We start from the raw sequence: 16,987 nt of genomic DNA on the forward strand, positions 1-16,987 counted from the left end.
TCACACCATACACAAAAATAAACTCAAAATGGATTAAAGACCTAATGTGAGACCTGAAACCGTAAAAATCCTAGAAGAAAACACAGGCAGCAATTTCTCTGACATTGGACCTAGCAACATTATTTTGGATACGCCTCCTGAGGCAAGGGGGGAAGAAAGCAAAAATAAATTATTGGGGGCCCTTGAGTGGCTCAGACCGTTAAGCACTTGCCTTCAGTTCAGGTAATGATTCCGGGGTTCAAGCTGTGCATCAGCCTCCCCACTCAGTGGGGAGTCTGCTTCTCCCTTTGCCCCTCCTGCTCATGCTCCTCTCTCTCTCTCAAATAAATAAATAGTTTTTAAAATTAAAAAATAAACTGTTGGGACTACATCAAAAGAAAAACTTCTACACAGCAAAGGAAATAACAAAACTAAAAGACAACATACTGAATCAGAGAAGATATTTCCAAATGACATATCTGATAAAGGGTTACTATCCAAAATACATAAAGAACTTAAACAAGTCAGGGCGCCTGGGTGGCTCAGTCCATTAGGCATCTGCCTTCAACTCCGGTCATGATCCCAGGGTCCTGGGATTGAGTTCTGCTCAGGGCTCCCTGCTCAGCAGGGAGTCTGCTTCTCCCTCTACCCTGCCCATGATCTCTCTCTCTCTCTCTCTCTCTTTCATGTGTGCTCTCCCTCAAATAAATAAATAAATAAATCTTTTTTAAAAAGCTACACAACTCAACACACAAGAAACAAACTACTCAATTTAAAAATAGGCAGAAGATACGAACAGACATTTCTCCAAAGACGACATATAAATGGCCAAAAGATGCATGAAAAGGTGCTTAACATCAATCATTATCAGGTTATAATGCTAAGTGAAATAAGTCAGAGAATGACAAATACCATATGATTTCACTCATATTTGGAATTTAAGAAACAAAAGAAACCAACAAAAGGAAAAGAGACAACAAAAAACAGTCTTAACTACAAAGAAACAAATGGATGGTTACAAGAGGGAAGGATGGGTGAAACAGATGAAGTGGCTTAAGAGTACTCTTATTGTGATAAGCACTGAATAATGTATAGAACTGTTGAATCACTAATATTGTACAACTGAAACTAATATAACACTATATTTTAACTATATCGGAATTATTTCTTTAAATATGTTTAAGCATAAAAATATTACATTAGGATAAAATTATCTGAGGAAAGGAGAATGAAAATAAGAATTTATTTATTTATTTATTTTTGAAAATAAGAATTTAAAGAGAAAGTGGAATTAAAATTTCTCATTGTAAAAAAAAAAAAAAAAAATAGGGGCAGCCCGGGTGGCTCAGCGGTTTAGTGCCGCCTTCAGCCCAGGGCCTGACCCTGGAGACCCGGGATCGAGTCCCACGTCAGGGTCCCTCCATGGAGCCTGCTTCTCCCTCTGCCTATGTCTCTGCCTCTCTCTCTGTCTCTCATGAATGAATGAATAAATAAAATCTTCATATAAATAAATAAATAAATAAATAAATAAATAAATAAATAAATAATAAATTTCTCATTGTTAAAAAAAATCCTTCAAAAATGAAGACAAAATAAAAAATGCTTTCAGACAAAAAGAGAACATTCGCTACCAGTAGACTCACATTGAAAAAAAGAATTATAGGGGATCCCTGGGTGGCTCAGCGGTTTCGCGCCTGCCTTTGGCCCAGGGCACGATCCCGGAGTCCCGGGATCAAGTCCCGCGGGCTCCCAGCATGGAGCCTGCTTCTCCCTCTCCTCTGCCTGTGTCTCTGCCTCTCTCTCTATGTCTATCATAAATAAATAAAAATAAATTTAAACAAAAAAAAAGAAAAAAAGAATTCTATATGAAGAAAGGAAATAACCTCAGATGGAAGCATAGTAACAGGAAAGAATCAAGACTACTAGAAAGAGGAAATATGTGAATAAAATAAAATTAATTACAGATTTAAAACCATAAAATAAATACAGAAAAAACAAATAAGAGGAAAATTATAAATGTAATGAAAGGGCAGTAAGGTTCTTGTGTTTTCCAGAAAATAATAGCAGTAAACTTTGGCAAAAATAGCTACAATAATTCCTTCATTCCTTAAGCACACTCCTTAATAACATGGCTTACCTACTCTTCCTAATGAGAGGTAGAATCTATTTCCTTACCTCTTGAATTTGGACTTGGCCATGTGACTTGATTTGGCCAAGAGGTGTTAGAAAATGTGATACAGGGAAGCCTGGGTGGCTCAGCGGTTGAGCCTCTGCCTTCCACTCAGGGCGTGATCCTGGAGTCCCTGGATCGAGTCCCACATTGAGCTTCCTGCATGGAGCCTGCTTCTCCCTCTGCCTGTCTCTGCCTCTCTGTGTCTCTCATGAATAAATAAATAAAATCTTTAAAAAAAGTGATACAGCAGACACTGGAAAAGTGCTTTTATGTTGGAATTTGTCCTCTCTTACTACTCTTAGAACTTTAAGCCAACAATTGAATGAATGTGTCTCCTAGAAAGGCCACATGGAGTAAAAACTTCTCAACTCCACTCTGGCCAAAAGCTTGCCAACCAACAAACATTTAAGTGAGGCTATCTGGCCCCAGCCAAATCACTAATAGACCGAAGGGATCAATCAATATAGTCCAAGTCAAATTAACAATCCAGAGTCATGAGCTATTAAATTATTTAAGCCACTAAGGTTTTTTGAAGTAAAAACTAGCTGAATACAGAACTTACATATTTAAGTAGATCAGTGGTTCTCAAACAAGGTTGATTTTGCTCCCCAGAAGACTTTTGGCAATGTCTGGAGACATTTTTGGTTGTCACAACTGTTACTGGCATCTAGTGATTAGAGGCCAAGGATGCTGCAAAACATACTACAAGGCCTCCAAAACAAAAAATTACCTGGCCCAAAATGTCAACAGTGCCAAGGCTGAGAAACCCTGAAAGCATGACAGAATGATGCAGCCTTTAAAATAATCCTATCCAGGGCAGCCCAGGTGGCTCGGTAGCTTAGTACCACCTTCAGTCCCGGGTGTGGTCCTGGAGACTAGGGATCAAGTCCCATGTCAGACTCCCTGCATGGAATGGAGCCTGCTTCTCCCTCCGCCTGTGTCTGTGCCTCTCTCTCTCTGTCTCTCATGAATAAATAAAATTTAAAAAATAATAATAATCCTATCCAACAGAACTTTAACGATTAAAATGTTTTATATCTGCTACCCAATACAGTAACCATAGCCACACTTGGCTAGTAAGCACTGGAAATGTGGCTAGCTTGAGAGAAGAATTAGTGTTTTTATTCTATCCAGTTTTAATTAATTTAAATTTAAGGTGCCAAATACCACTAGTGGTTTCTGTACTGGATGGCACAGCTCTAAATTTCAGGTGCTAGTGATACTGAGAATAGTGAAAATTAGATTGGATAACAACAGAAAAAATGAGTTTGATAAAGTTAAGGCCCATAGTCATTTGTTACCAATAAAAATTACAAACATTTTTTTTGTTTCAGTATCTATAAAGTCCAAAATGTACTACACAATGATAAAATAATAATCTGGAAAAAATTTTTTAAGACTGTATTTATTTATTTAAGAGAGAAAAGGAGAGCACAAGCAGAAGGGAGGACAAAGGGAGAGGGAGAAGCAGACTCCCCTGCCAGGCTCCCTGCCAATGCAGGACTCAATCTCAGGACCCTGGGATCATGACCTGAACTGAAGGCAGATGCTTAATTGACTAAGCCACCCAGCCATCCCCCCTCCCTTTTTTTTTCCTCAGTTTAAAGTGATTTAAACAGAACTGCTGCATTCTAGAGGCCTCCAAATTGTACCAGATGAATAGCTTTTAATCAAATAACTCCAGGTAATTATTCATTTACTATATTACTTCCCTGTAGCAGTTCACTCTACTTTCTTATCCTCTTCTCTACCCCCACCTCATCCACCACAAGAGAAGGAAGAAGTTGATCCAATGCTGGTACAATTCCATAGATTTTTTTTTTCAACTTGTCAGCATTAAGTAGGTCAGTTTTCTGCTGTAGTGGGTGTTTTGGCAATAGGTTTTCTTACTAGAATACCATGGCTACTCTGCCTAGTAAGTACATACCACAAAAGAAAAAAGATTCTATTGAATAACTCCTAAGGAAAGAACAGGCTGCTTGATGTCTAGAAGAAAATCCCTGAGTCTCAACTGAATACCACCATGAAATTCTAACAGAAAACAAAACAGAAAGAAAATTCTAAATCAAACTTTTTTCTGTATCATGAAGTCTACAGATTTAAAGGCCCTCAGTATCTAACAATCCACAAAGTTTGCTGATACTCTAATATGTACCCAGCCCAATCCTAATCAGTGAAATTATAAATCAAAGAAAAGGTAATAAAGGACACCCAATCTATCAGATGCTTTAAGAATTCTAATAGGAGAAACTTTACCATTAAAACTAAAATTCTGGAAAACATCTCCCTTGTAAGATATTATTTCTTTGGAGGAAATATTTTTTTAAAGTCAGAAATGAGACTTTTAATGATTGTATTATAGCAGAAAGCAAATTTGGTAGAAGTTTATTGGAACAAGTGATTTATACAGAATTTATTGTTATTTTAAAAATCAGTATTGTCTCTCTTGTGGGTCTGAGAACTCAGTTTTACATTTTCATAATTTGTAAGTCAAAAATTTTTTTAAACCTGACAGGTACATAATCAACCAGTTTATTCCATATTAGATCAAAAATTCTTGCAGAGGCAAGATTAATATCCCCTACTAAGAACAGTGTTTCAAATGAAAGAAAAGTTTTGCGTTTTTTTTAAAGATTTTATTTATTTATTCATGAGAGACACAGAGAGAGAGAGAGAGAGAGAGAGACACAGACAGAGGGAGAAGCAGGCTCCATGCAGGGAGCCCGACGTGGGACTGGATCCCGGGTCTCCAGGATCACGCCCTGGGCTGAAGGCAGGCGCTAAACCGCTGAGCCACCAGGGCTGCCCTGAAAGAAAGGTTTAAACAATTATATTTACTGGATTTTTTTTCCAGAAAAATTCCAAGAATTTTGACAAATCTAGAAGAAAATGTAAATCTTGCAGGCCAGATCACTAACTTTTGTTATAGGAACACTTAAGCTCATTAGGAATAAATTACATTAAAAAATAATGCACTATGATCAATATTCATATTGCTATACAATGTTGATGTTCACAATCTATGGGGGTAGGGTGGGTGTGTTTGTGTGTCCAAAGCCAGCTCCATTCCTGAGACCAATTATCACCTTAAGAGATATCTCTCTACCGTGATAAATATGTTCAGCAAGTAGAAGTTCACAAGACAATCAGACTTAGGAGCCATCTACACTGACATAACAATTGAAGCCAGGAAACTGGAGAGTCCTTCAAGGAGATGTTCTGCAAAGATCCTCGACCTGGTTCATAGATGAGCTTGGTGGGGTGGAGGTGGGGGGAGGTGATCTATAAAGTCCCCAAGTACAAGTTTAATGCACTGCATTATTCTGGTAAGAGGGGTCATGGCTTATATTAAATTCTGAAAGGAGGACAAGACCCAAAAAAGGCTTAAGAACAACTGGTATAAGGAGAGAAAAGAACAAAGGAGACAGCTATGAGGAATACTTATATTGAGGCATCTGAGTGGCTCAGTTGTTGAGCATCTAACTCATGATTTTGGCTCAGATTATGATTTCAGGGTTGTGAGACCAAGCCCCACACTCAGCAGGGAGTCTGCTTGATATTCTCTCCCTCTGCCCCTCCCCCTGCACTCACACACTCTCTCTCAAATTATAAATCTTAAAAAAAAAAAAAAAAAATACTCGAGGGTGCCCAGGTGACTCAGTCTTGGTTAAGTGTCTGCCTTCAGCTCAGGTCATGATCCTGGTCCTGGGAGCAGGGAGCCTGCTTCTCTCTATCCCCTCTGCTCATGCTCTGTCTCTATCTCTCTCTCTCTCTCAAGTAAATAAATAAAATCTTAAAAAAAAAAAAAAAGGAATACTTATATTAAGAAATCAAAAGGCATCTATCAATTACTAGGTTCTATGAGAATTATGCTGTGCACATTACATATCATATTGCATTTAATCCTGATAATAATCTTGTTAGACAGTATCAGTAGCTCAATTTTACAGGTAAGAAAACTGAGGCACAAAGAAATCAGGTGACTTGACCAAGGCTAAGTAGCTATTCAAGCTACCACACTACACTGGAAGGTAAGATGAAACAACAAAGAACTGGGGGGTATCATTTCAACTCCAATGTTCATCCTTCCTTCAGAGCAGAATCTCTGAGAACTAATCGTTCAGGTCAAAAACAAACTTTGGAGACATCATTTCAAACAAAATTACTTAATTTACTTAAATTAAGACATTAAATTATCAAATAACCTAATTATTTCTGAGGTTGTATAATCTGAAATCTTGGCAATTTGGCAGACCCTATTAAATGCCATCATAAAATTAACAGTTTTGAGTCCAAAGCACTCATTCTAGGGGGGAAAAAAGTCCCTTAAGGATGGTGGTTGTGGGATCCCTGGGTGGCGCAGCGGTTTGGCGCCTGCCTTTGGCCCAGGGCACGATCCTGGAGACCCAGGATCGAATCCCACATCGGGCTCCCGGTGCATGGAGTCTGCTTCTCCCTCTGCCTGTGTCTCTGCCTCTCTCTCTCTCTCTCTGTGACTATCATAAATAAATTTAAAAAAAAAAAAAAGGATGGTGGTTGTGATAAGGGCCAGTTTTAGAGTTTGCAACCGTTCTTCAATAAAAGTTCAAAATGAAAAAACATGAGTACCAATAACCAGGGCCAATGAAATATGGCAAAGCTGCTTAAATATCCCTTCTTTTCACCAATACTTGTAAATTCTGGATCCTAACCTAACAAAAAAATCTTTATTTACCACTTATTGTCTGTATAAACCAAGTCTCACAAGTTTTTACTGGGATCTAGTACCCCTTCTAAGAGGTTAGCAACATTAGTAGCAACTTTCACAGCAAGGAGATCTTAACACATACTTTAAAGTGGTGTTTCAGAACAATATAACATGCCAAAGGTTAGAAGGATGGGTTAATCATTCACAGGGGGATTAAAGGTAGGTACTCACAGGTAGAGCCCAACTCAATGCTAGAAGCGTTCTGCAAGCAAAGCATAGTGGGGGTTTTTTTGTTTGTTTGTTTGTTTTTTTAATAGCTCAACTGTCCTCTTTTTTAAAAGTGTAAATAAAATTAAGATATTTTATTGTTGAAAACAATGCCGGTGAAATGAGTTCTAGGATGGGTAAATGGATATAGACACAATAAGGAAAGAAGATATTTAACACAGCTGTTTTTCTCTAAATGGAACTAGAATCTAAAATGAAAATGAAAATACAATACAATACAATAAAATGAAACTGATGTAGGGATGCCTGGGTGGCTCAGTGGTTCTGCCTTCAGCTCAGGACCTGGGATGGAGCCCCGCATCAGGCTCCCCTCTGGGAGCCTGCTTTTCCCTTGGACTGTCTCTGCCTGTGTCTCTCATGAATAAATAAATAAAATCTTTAAAAGTAAGTAAATAAATAAGATGAAATTGATGTAGACTTCACGTGGGAATGGAAACTACTACTGCCCTTTTTCTTTTTTTTTTGACTACTGCCTTTTTTAAATACAACTTGGCAATATCCATCTGAACACATTTAAATGAACATATATCTAGGAATTTACCACACAGAAATCATCAGACCAATCAGATAATTTATGGTATATCTGTACTACTGGTTCTCAAGCGTTAGCATATATCAGAATCACCTAAGCTTGTAGGACCATAGAGTGCTGGGCCCCAACAGAAAAGTTTCTGATTCTGTAGGTCTGGGTAGAGGCCAAGAATTTGTATTTCTGAAGTATTTCAGGTAACACTGATACTGCTGCTTCAAGGACCACACTAAAAACCACTGATCTATACAATGGACTTCTGTGAAGCCATTAAAAATGAAGTAGATCTATATTTATTGATAAAATGTATAAATGCAGTAGTGTGCTAATAAACTGGCTCTGGATGGAATTAGAGAGAGAGAAGGAAGCCCCGATTTATAGTATTTGCCAATTTCCATGGTGTAGCTACTCCCACCATAGCTAACATCTAGTTACCAATAATTTGGGCTTGCATAATTATTTAATTAATGATTCCAGTGAGCCAATGCACACCATCTAGAAAAAAATCTAAAAGGATATAGGGTGGGCACCTGGATGGCTCAGCTGATTGGGTGTCTGCCTTTGGCTCAGGTGCTAATCTCAGAGCCCTGTGATCATGCCCCATATAGTGCTCCCTGCTCAGTGGGGAGTCTGCTTCTCCCTCTCCCTCTGCTGCTCCCCCGTTTGTGCTTCCTCTCTCTCTCTCTCAAATAAATAAAATCTTTAAAAAAAATTTTTTAATAAAAGATTAAGGTATAATTGTAATAGCAGTATATTTGAGTAGAAGGATTATAGGAATTTTATTTTATGTTTTTTTCTCAATTGCTTTACAAAATTCTTACTTTTAAAAATATATATTTTATTTATTTATTCATGAGAGACACACAGAGAGAGGCAGAGACATAGTCCCACGGGAAGCTTGATGCGAGACTCAATCCCAGGACTCTGAGACTCACGACTTGAGCCAAAAGCAGATGCTCAACCACTGAGCCACCCAGATGCCCCCAACATTCTTACTTTTATAATAAAAAGCTACTAACATTTTTAAACAATAAAATGAAGTTATTAGAGTTCTTTATAGTTAAAATTTAGCAGCTCTTCTACCAGAAGGGACAAAGATATTTAAATACCGGTCTATCCACTCTTCCACTATACTTTGCTAACCAGGCCTTGACAAAGTAAGAAAAAAGAGAGAGGGCAGCCCCGGTGGCGCAGCGGTTTAGCGCCGCCTGCAGCCCAGGGCATGATCCTGGAGATCCGGGATCGAGTCCCACATCAGGCTCTCTGCATGGAGCCTGCTTCTCCCTCTGCCTGTGTCTCTGCCTCTCTCTCTCTGTGAAGAAAGAAAGAAAGAAAAGAAAGAAAAGAAAGAAAAGAAAGAAAGAAAGAAACAAACAAACAAACAAACAAACAATAAGGCCTAACTGAAAGGTCTTTAAACCCTAGCCTTAGAACATCGAGGACTAGCTGTTGTCTTTATAAAGTATTAACAGCTCCTCTAGAATCCAAGCGGAAAAAAAACTGAGACAGCCTGCAACTTGCTATTATAAATTCAGTTTCAGGGATCCCTGGGTGGCGCAGCGGTTTGGCGCCTGCCTTTGGCCCAGGGCGCGATCCTGGAGACCCGGGATCGAATCCCACGTCGGGCTCCCGGTGCATGGAGCCTGCTTCTCCCTCTGCCTGTGTCTCTGCCTCTCTCTCTCTCTCTCTGTGACTATCATAAATAAATTAAAAATTAAATAAATAAATAAAATAAAATAAAAATAAAATAAATTCAGTTTCACAAAGGGAGCAAGAGCATAATCCCTCTAGCCTTGCCTCATCAAAATGTAAGCTTAGGCTTGATTAACAGTTCAAAGTATTGTTAATGAGGAAAAAACCAAAAATTTAACTTAAAGCCATAAAATGAAAAGATATATACCCATTACATGGTAATGCACATACATTTCCAACAACATAGGAAAACAATCATATATCATTGTGAAATGAAAAGTATACATTACAATTCTAGTAACAAAAATACATTATTTGTGTGTATGTGAATTTGTGTATGTATGAATATTTAAGGACCAGAAAGATACAGTCAATAGCCATTATCTCTAGATTAGGATATTATACATGATCTGCATTTTAAAAATACCTACAAAAAGAAAAAAGGAAAAAGAAAAAAATTAAAAATATCTATTACAAATATGTATTATTTGGGTAATGTTTTTAGTTAACATGCAGAGAAAACCCAAATGGTATCAAGTAAATAAAGAGATGCTAAATCTGGGACGCCTGAGTAGCTCAGCAGTTGGGCATCTGCCTTTGACTCAGGGCATGATCCCAGAATTCTGGGATTGAGTCCCACATCAGGCTTCCTGCATGGAGCCTAGCCTGCTTCTTCCTCTGCCTGTGTCTCTGCCTCTCTGTGTGTATCTCTTATGAATAAATAAATAAAATCTTAAAAAAAAAAAAAAAAAGAGAGAGAGAGAGAGAGAGATGCCAAATCTTACTCTCAATCACAGAAATGTAAATTAAAACAAAACGCTACTTGGAGCACCTAGGTGGCTCAGTCAGTTAAACACCCAACTCCTGATTTTGCCTCAGGTCAGGATCTCAGGGTCCTAAGATCAAACCTCATGTCTGGCTCCATGCTCAGCATGAAAGTCTGCTTGGGGAAGTCTCTCTCTTCCTGGCCCCCAGCCCCTGCTCACACTCTTTCTAAAATAAATAAAGTAAAATAAAAACACTACTTTATACCCATCAGATTGACAAGACTAAACAGATGGCTAAGACCAAATGCTGGTAAGGATTTAAGGAAATAGGAACCCTAATACACTACTGGTGGGAGCATAAACTGGGCAACAGTTCTGGAAAACAATTTGGCAATATTTAGTGAAATTAAGTATGTGTATGGACCATATGTCAGCAATTCCTTTCCTTAGTATATACCACAGAGAAGCTGTTACATACATCAATAGGGAATATGTATTAGGAAATGCACAGCAGTACTATTTTGTTAGTAGTTTCGAAGCCACACCTAAGGATCCATTAAAGAAAAAGTAAGTAAAATGTAGAAATGCACACACAATGGAATATTATACGATAGTAGTTATACACTAGATTTTAAATATGTTTAAATCTTGGGGCACCTGCATGGCTCAGTTGGTTAAGTGCTCAACTCTTGATCTCTTGGCTCAGATCTTAATCTGAGGGTTGTGAGTTCAAGCCCTGAATTGAGTTCTATGCTTAGAATGGAGCCTACTTAATAACAAGTTTAAACCTTAAGACAGCGTTGAGCAAAAAAGACTGAGATTCATAACACAATACCATTATACCAAAGTCCCAAAATTCAAGCCAAGTTTTATCTTACATAACCAAAAACTCACCTTTACAACTAATTTTTTTAAAGATTTTATTTATTTATTCATGAGAGACACAGAGAGAGAGAGGCAGAGACACAGGCAGAGGGAAAAGCAGGCTCCATGCAGGGACCCTGATGCAGGACTCGATCCCGGGACTCCAGAATCAAACCTGAACCGAAGGCAGACACCCAACAGCTGGGCCACCCACGTGCCCCTACAACTAAATTTAAAAGACTTTTTGGTGGGATGCCTGGCTAGCTCAGTCAGTGGAGGATACCACTCATGATCTCGGGGTTGTAAGTTCAAGCCCTACATTAGGTGTAGAGATTATTTAAAAATAAAAATCTTTATTTAAAAAAAAATCTTTTTGTTTCCCCACAATAACAGATCACTGCAGCTGCTTTTTTGAACAGATAAAAAATTTTACTACTAATCAACAATATGCTTTTTACTACAAATAAAGTATACCAGGACGCCTGGGTGGCTCAGCGGTCCAGCGTCTGCCTTCAGCCCAGGGCATGATCCTGGGGACCCCGGATCAAGTTCCACATCGGGCTCCTGCAGGGAGCCTGCTTCTCCCTCTGTCTGTGTCTCTGCCTCTTTCTGTGTGTCTCTCATAAATAAATAAAATCTTAATTAAAAAAAAGTATACCTGACATAAATTTCTAAAGTAAATTCAAAGACTGATTCCCTACCTATTATATGGATCCCAAATTACAGAAATCATAACTAAAGATAGCAGGAACAGATGCTCTTTAACTGAGAGCTCACATGGTGCTGCACTGTACATATATAATCTCTAATCTTTCCAACAATCCTGAGAGATAAACACTGCACATTAATAATCAGAGAGATTAACTGATTTGACTAAAACATTTATTGTGTAATGGAACTAGGAATCAAATCAAAGTCTGTCAGCTATGAAGTCCATACTCCTCTACTCTAGCACAACATCTACCCACCAAACATCTATAATATCTCCTTGTCACACCACCAATACAGCGGGCACTATATTAAGTACCTTACATAAATTATCTCCTTCCCGCTTCACAATTACCCTAAAAGGTATTATTAACCTCATTTCACATATGAGAAAACAAAATTCAAGCCAAAGTTTACCTTGCATAACCAAAAGCTCACCTTTATAACTAAATTTAAAATTCCTTTGGTTTCTTATGGTACCCGGTAAGATGTTACTATGTAACTGTAAAGCACTTACTGCTGAATATCATACTGAGGTCAAATGAGTTTCTGAAGTAAAAATCATATAATTGTAACATATGCTATTAACTGGCTGCTTAAAAAACCATTCCCAAATCCTTCCTTCCTCCTTGCATCTCACTATAGAGACCAAAAGCCTACTTAGAGTTAGATGTGACCGTATGACCCAATTTTGCTCCAGGAGACATTAGAAGTAACTTGCTAGAAACACTAACAGGGAAGCTTTTGCTTGGCCTGGACCTTTTGTCTTCCTCCTTAAATGTGGGTGGAAGGCTGGAGTTACAGCTATCTTAGGACCATGAAGGCCAAGCCAATCAAAAAGATATGGGTCTCAACATTGTTGACCACTGAAGCAACATGAGCAACTGCCTACTTCCAGACTTATGTAAGAAAAACAGACTTTTCTTTGTTTAAACCTTGTAGCCAGGCTTTCAATTACTTCCAGTTGGATACAATCCTTATACGTCACCATATCAAAAACTACCACAACTGTAAATGTAACTTCCTGACTAATAACTAAAACCAAAGTTACATGCTAGTCCTAAATCAGTCTCACAAAGGAATAATCTCTTGATAAAGACTATTCTAAGTATCTGTTCAGACAGCTTTAGGAAGTCTGAGCCCAGGGAAGAGTGACAGAAAACAAGAATATAGAATCAGAAAGCTTCCCGGGCTCTGAATTACACTCATGGTAGGAGCTCAGACACTCAAAACAATCACAGAGAGTACATCATCAGGAGGGATATCTTCTCAAACAATAACTTAAGCCTTTAAGAGTCAACTTTAAAACAAAATCCCTGGAACATTAAGATTATCATCCCTTCCAAATTCATACTGCTAATATTCTTAGGTATGATAATGGTATTAGAGTTATATAGAAAAATAATGTTTTATTAAATGTTTTTAAATTAAAGTATAATATACTAAATGTTTATTAAAGAGTAATGTGTTTTTAAATACTTAGGAGTGAAGTATCCTGATGCTTGAAATGTTCTTTTAAGTGTTTCACAGAAAAGAAATATGCACATTTTAAAATATATATACAAAGCAAGTATGGCAAAACATTTAAGTTGTTGATTATTAGTTGGAGATATAGAGATGTTCAATGTACTGTTCTTTCAACATTCTTGTACACTTGAAATATTAGTTGTCATGGCATTAATGTTAGATTCCCATCTTGAGTATTCTGCTATAACTATGTAAAATATAACCACTGGGAGAAACTGGGTAAAAGTTACACTGGACCTATCTTCTTTTTACAACTTCCTCTGAACCTAAAATTATATCAAAATAAAATGTTAAAACAGAAGTTTTAGGAAGACTTCTCATTTGGTAATAGAGAAAACACCTCTATTTACCACTCAATGAACTATAAAACCTAGACAAAATGCACAAACAGCTATTTAAAGACTCTAAAAGTAATTACAGGTAGATCTGGGAAAAGCACCAGAATTCAAAGTATCACTAAACTGCTATGAGTTTACCATTTTTTTCCCCTCTAGTACTTCCCAGCCTAAACTCAACACAATCCAAAACATGTTAACAAGCACTATGGTGCAGATGGAGAAAAATATAGGAGAAGCCCTCCTGGCTCAAAGTTAGAAAAGGTAATTTCTAAAGCTCAGAAAAAAGCGGGGTAAATCCCTTGGGAATTTATTCTTTCTCCCCCTCCTCTCATTCTAGTCCCCTTAGAAGACTCTTCTGTGGTACAACAATAGCAGCAGCAAGAGTATCTGAAAATAGAAAACCTCCAGGGGTGAAAATTCCAAGGGGAACCCTCCTCTCCATGCAGTGGAGCCCTTGCCTTCAAGTGGGCAGGCCAAACTCCTTTTTTTTTTTTTTTCTTCTTTTTCTCTGTGTCCTCAGAGAAATGAGTCCATAAAGTTGTTTATGAACTCCTGAGCTCACCCCCTTAACCTGTGTAGGTATGGACCTAAAGTAATTAACATAACAAAAACTTGAAAACTAAGGTAATGGGTAGACCTCCACCCAGGAGGTATCTCTCTCTCTCTTTTTTTTGTTAAAAATTTTTTAAGATTTTTTATTTATTTATTCATAGAGATGCAGAGAGAGAGAGAGAGAGAGAGAGGCAGAAACACAGGCAGAGGGAGAAGCAGACTCCATGCAGGGAGCCTGACGTGGGACTCGATCCAGGGTCTCCAGGATCATGCCCCGGGCTGCAGGCGGCTCTAAACCGCTGCGCCACCAGGGCTGGGAGGTATTACTCTCAAGGTCAAGCAAGTGCCTCACCCACAAGGCTAATACCCATTCACTTACATAAATATTGGATGAATAAGGCCCCTTCGTTCTAAGGAGGTAGCAGTCTAGGAAAGGATGCAGACACACTAATGAATAACTGCAATTTAGTTTGAGAGCTGCTATAATAAAGGTACATACTAGATACAGAGTTATCGTAGAAAATGAAGCAATTAATTGACTTGGATGAGCCAGAGAGCACTTTGGAGGAGTGATTTAGCTGGAGCTTAAAAGATATATCATAGTACCCTTAAAAAGGCAGGAAACAGCAAAATGGGAAAAGCAAATGGGAAGAGTTGGCAAAAGCTCCAAGGCAGAACCTCATGTATTAAAAGAACTACAAGGAATTTGGTGAGAATAATCTAAAAGGTAGCACTGAGCTATAAGACTAAAATTTAGCTAAAAACCAGATAAAAAGTACAAGCCCATTAAGGAACAGTTCCTTAAGCATCACATTAAAATATTTACCTTTTTTGGGACAGCCCGGATGGCTCAGCGGTTTAGCGCCGCCTTCAGCCCAGGGTCTGATCCTGGAGACCTGGGATCGAGTCCCATGTCAGGCTCCCTGCATGGAGCCTGCTTCTCCTTCTTCCTGTGTTTCTGCCTCTCTCTGTCACTCATGAATAAATAAATAAAATCTTTATTAAAAAATAATAATAAAATAAAATATTTACCTTTTTTCACAAATAGTAGAGTATAATTATGAGTAGTACAATCAGATCTGTGACTAAGGATAATTTTAGCTGTTTTCTGACAGATCTGGACTAGAACACTGACCTCTGAACCTTTTTCATTCTGTACCTATTACTAAAAAATTTTGAATATATCCCTTGATATATGTATATTACATTTAGACATATTATATTAAATGTATGTATATATTAAATACACCAGAAGAAAATGTTTAAATGATAAGATGACAGGGGCATCTGGGTAGCATAGTCTGTTAAGCATCTGACTCCTGGTTTCCATTCAGGTCATGATCTTAGGGTCATGAGACTGAGCCCTGCAAAGGGCTCTGTGCTCAGCACAGAGTCTGCTTGAGATGCTCTCTCCCTCTCTCTCTCTCTCTCTTTCCGCATATGCTCCTCTAAAATAATTAAATAAATAAATCTTTTAAAAAATGAGATGATAGGGCAGCGGTTTAGCGCTGCCTACACCCCGGAGTGTGATCCTGGAGACCCAGGATCGAGTCCCATATCAGACTCCTTGCATAGAGCCTGCTTCTCCCTCTGCCTGTGTTTCTGCCTCTCTCTCTCTGTGTTTCTCATCAATAAATAAATAAATAAAAATGAGATGATAATATATATTTATATATTTATATATTTATATTTTATACCTTATAGTTTATATTTTATTCATATTTTATATTTCATTATATATAAATATTATATTTTATATATTATATATATTATAATAGCCAATAATAGCCAAATGCCCATCAACTGATGAATTAATTTTTAAAACTGGTATATCCACAGGCACCTGGCTGGCTCAATCAGTAGAGCAGGCAATTCTTTTTTCTTTTTTTTAAGACTTTATTTATTCATAAGAGACAGACAGAGAGAGAGAGAGAGACATAGAGACATAGGTAGAGAGAGAAGCAAGCTCCATGCAGGGAGTCCAAAGTGGAACTCGATCCCAGGTCTCCAGGACCATGCCCTGGGCTGAAGGCAGGCGCCCAACCGCTGAGCCACCCAGGCATCCCATAGGGCAAGCAATTCTTAATCTCAGGATTGTAAATTCAAGCTCCACATTGAGTGTAGAGATTACTTAAAAATAAAATCTTTAGGGGTGCCTGACTGGTTCATTCAGTTAAGTGTCTGCCTTCAGCTCAGGTCATGATCCCAGAGTCCCGGGATCAAGCCCCATAACAGGCTCCTTGCTAGGGAGAAGTATCTGCTTCTCCCTCTCCCTCTGCTCCTCCGCCTGCTCATGGCGTCTCTCTCTCAAATAAATAAATAAAATCTTTAAAAAATTATAAAATCTTTTTTAAAATAAACTTTTAAAATTTGGTATACTTATACAATGGAATGTTCAATAATAAAAAGGAACAATGCTGGGGTGCCTGAGTGGCTCAATTGGTTAGGCAATTGACTCTTGATTTCAGCTCAGTTCATAATCTCAGGGTTGTGAGATCAGTGTTCACACTGGATGTGGAGCCTGCTTAAGATTCTCCCCCCGCCACCCAAAAAAAAACGAAGAAATTTTGACATGTACTACATCAAACATCCTTGAGGACATTATAATCAGTGAAATAAGTTAGTCATAAAAACAACTCGGTATGATTCCATTTATATGAGGTACCTATAGTAGTCAAAATCAAAGACAGAAACAGAATCCTAGTTGCCAGGGGCCAAAGGGTAGGGGAGACTAGGGAGTTGTTTAAGAAGTATAGAGTCGGGATGCCTGGGTGGCTCAGCGGTTGAGCGCCTGTCTTTGGCTCAGGGCGAGATCCTGGAGTCCCAGGATCGAGTCCAACATCAGGGTCCCTGAATGGAGTCTGCTTCTGCCTCTGTCTGTGT

General features: G+C 38.3%; 1 protein-coding gene across 19 annotated transcripts in view; it reads right to left on the reverse strand.

Annotated features, from left to right (window-relative positions):
- The window catches only part of NUMB (NUMB endocytic adaptor protein), a 162,208-nt gene that overhangs the window by 105,564 nt on the left and 39,657 nt on the right, over positions 1-16,987 (reverse strand). For 2 of the 19 annotated variants that reach the window (XM_049113677.1, XM_049113681.1), the window contains exon 3: positions 14,931-15,072. The exons of 16 other annotated variants lie outside the window; for them this stretch is intronic. The gene's annotated coding sequence lies outside the window, so the exon portion shown is untranslated. Of the gene's footprint in view, positions 1-14,930; positions 15,079-16,987 lie in introns of those variants that run through there. One more of the 19 variants, XM_049113679.1, reaches the window with a different exon arrangement.

The sequence above is a fragment of the Canis lupus genome, chromosome 8 (genome assembly GCF_003254725.2).
Source record: "Canis lupus dingo isolate Sandy chromosome 8, ASM325472v2, whole genome shotgun sequence".
NCBI lineage: Eukaryota > Metazoa > Chordata > Mammalia > Carnivora > Canidae > Canis > Canis lupus.